Below are 3,149 nucleotides of genomic sequence, written 5' to 3' on the forward strand. Positions count from 1 at the left end.
GAGCCCGCCACGCAGCCCGGCCGGGGAGGCCCACGGCCGGCGCGAGCGCCCTGGGCACCGCCATAAACGGAAATGGCTGACATCGTTAGAAACGGAGTCCAGGCTTCGGGTGACTTTTGTCCGAGGGGGTGTTTTCTGTCTGTGCATAGAACGTGCTCTGTCAACCCCACCTCCATAATGCGCTCATCCCTCCCCTCCCTTGTTAAAATGGATGGATCTAGACTCAAAGCCAGGCAGCGCCGTCTCCCCTCCCCTGTGGAAGGCCGGCGGGAGTCAGCCGCGCGCGGACACTCGCGGCCGGGCGCTCAGGGGACGCAGAGACGCCAGCGAGGACTGCACCGCAGGAATGCCACAAACAGACACCGCGCGCGGGACGCGGGACGGGGGCGCGGGCGTGAGCACAGGAAGGAGGCGGCGAGCCAATGCAGTCAAAAGTGAACTATGTAGGCTGAGCATCAGTGGCTCCCGCCTGTAATCCTCCTCAAGAGGCTGAGATCTGGAGATCAAGGGTCAAAGACAAGCCAGGCAGGAAAGTCCCTAACACTCATCTCCAATTAGCTACCAAAAAGCCCCAAATGGCGCTGCGGGTCAAGGCAGTAGAGCGCTGCCTTGAGCACCAAAGCTCAGGGAAGCTCCCGGACTGGCACGTGCACACACAGAAGAGAACTGACTGAGGACAAGAAAGGGAGAGGGGAAATGGGGGAGAACAGAGGAAGGGGAAACACGGACCAAGCAGCACCGTACTCCAAACCTGAGCTATGGAACTGTAATCTCTTTGTACAACCAATGATTTTTTTAACGCAAAAGAAAAAAGTGGGTTCCATAAGGCTATCTTCACATATACACTTGAGTGTGTATGTATCATACATTACATATACATAGCACATTGCATTATATACAAGTATTCGTATGCACTGTGATGCTCACGTCTTCCTCCCCCCATTCATGAAACATAATCATCTCCAGTCCCATCCATTTTTCTCAATGACCATTTCATCCTTCTGCGTGAATACTAGTGATCCGTGTGTCAATTTTCGTTATCCGCTCACAGGAGCTCTACACGCTGTTCTGAAGCTTGCCCACTGTGAATTACGCCGTAATATGGATGTGCAAATTTACATTCCTTTCAATAAATACGTAAGAGCTGGGTCATTAGGAAGGGCTCTATTTCAGTTCTTTGAAGATGCTTCCATACTGACTTCCAGAATGGCTGCACTCATGTGCATTCCCAACAGCAGCATGAGTTTTTCCACATCACTTCCCATCTAGGCCAGCATGTTTTGCTGATGACAGCCATTCTGCAGTTAGACATTGAGCATTTCTTCATATTAACCATTCAGGTTTTTTTTTTTCTGTTGAGAACTGTCCAACTTAAACGAATTGCTTAAGTAATCTACTAAAAAGGAATCCATTATTAGTGTTTTAATTTTTGAGCTCTTTATATATTAATCCTTTGTCCAATGAAAAGTTTTCAAACAACTTTTGTGCGTCACTCTTCATTCTGCTATCTCCCTTGAAGTACACATTTATCACGTTCACCTTCAATTCTTTTTACTAACATCTGTACTTATGTCTCTGCCTCCAGTTACACTTATTCCTAAGTATTACATTCTTTGTTCTTGCACATCTTTTATGGTGAATTATTAAGCTGTTTTTGTTTCTGCAGTCTGTTCTTTCCAGCTGGTTTAGGAACAGTTTCTTCCTTTCCAGTGAGCTTCCATACGGCTAATCCATCTGCACTTGCTATAGTGTGGAAGGATTATGAAGCAAAAACCCAACACTCTGTGGGCCATGGACTCTGGATCCAACCCCACTGTCTGAACTGACCCGCCAGCCCCACCGTTACAATGAGGGAATGACACTCATTACTAAAGCATCATCTTTTAGGTATGTGGTGACTTTCAGATACACACCCTTGATGACCTGGTCAGTACACAAGATCTGAACCTCAATTTGTGTGATTTTGTGGGGGACTCTCAGTCTCGATGAATCTCATAAAACCTTTCAAGCTGCTATGAGAAATGTGTTTGTTGTTTTAATATCCTTTTCAGATCATTATCACAGAAACACAAATGGTCTTCCCCCCCCCCCCCCCCGTCTTGGACACAGGACCTCACTTTGCACCCTAGGCTGGTCTCAAACTTGGGATTCTCTGGTTTGCTGTCACTCTACAGGGCCATGCCTCCAGTCCAGCTTTCTTTTTTTGTTTTGTTTTGGTTGGTCATGGGGCCTGAACTCTGGGCCTAGGCGCTGTCCCTCAGCTCTTCAGCTCAAGGCGAGTGCTCTACCACTTGAGCTACAGCGCCACTTCCGGTTTTCTGGTGGTTTATTGGAGATAGGAGTCTCACGGTCTCTCCTGCCCGGGCTGGCTTTGAACCGCGATCCTCAGATCTCAGCCTCCTGAGTAGCTAGGATTACAGGCATGAGCCACCAGCGCCCAGCTCCAGTCCAGCTTTCTGCTGGCTAACTGGAGATGGGAATCTTAAGGAACTTCCTCTGACCTGGCTTTGATCTGAGATCTTCCAGTTCTGAGCCTCCCGAGTAGCTAAGATTACAGGGTGAGCCACCAGCGCTCAGCACCAATTGAGCTGTGAGTCATTCTAAAGATTACCTTCTCAATTTTGAATAATGAAGGTATGCTTTCATTTCTTCATTTGCCAATTGTGTTTATGTACTAAAGATAAAGCTTCTACTAGACTTGTCTGTCCTTTCAGTTTTATTAGATTTTTAAGATCAAAATGTCTTGTTATTCACATAGTATCTGTCACACATACATATAAGAGAAGTAGAATCCATCCCTCTGCACAGGTACACTCTTCTCTCCACCTGCTCCTCCAGGTTATCTTTGGCCTTCTGTCCTGTGAATTGTCTTTCCTATTTTCACTGAAAAGGCAGGTGAATATTGTACATATAATTCACTGTACAGCAAAGAGATGCGATGAGCTCTCTCAGCTTTTGGAGACTGTGTCTGGCTATGCAGTGACCTTGAACTCACCTTCTGGCTTTGCGGACATTCACCACTACTCCACACGCCACTCTTACAGCAAACAGTGATAAACTGTTCTTATACAAAAGAGGTCATTACTGAAAACACATAAAGAATTCCTTGAAAGACTAAAATAAATGAGGAAAAAAAAGGTAAATCAAAC

The sequence above is a fragment of the Dipodomys ordii genome, unplaced genomic scaffold (genome assembly GCF_000151885.1).
Source record: "Dipodomys ordii isolate 6190 unplaced genomic scaffold, Dord_2.0 Scaffold177, whole genome shotgun sequence".
In the NCBI taxonomy this organism is placed as follows: domain Eukaryota; kingdom Metazoa; phylum Chordata; class Mammalia; order Rodentia; family Heteromyidae; genus Dipodomys; species Dipodomys ordii.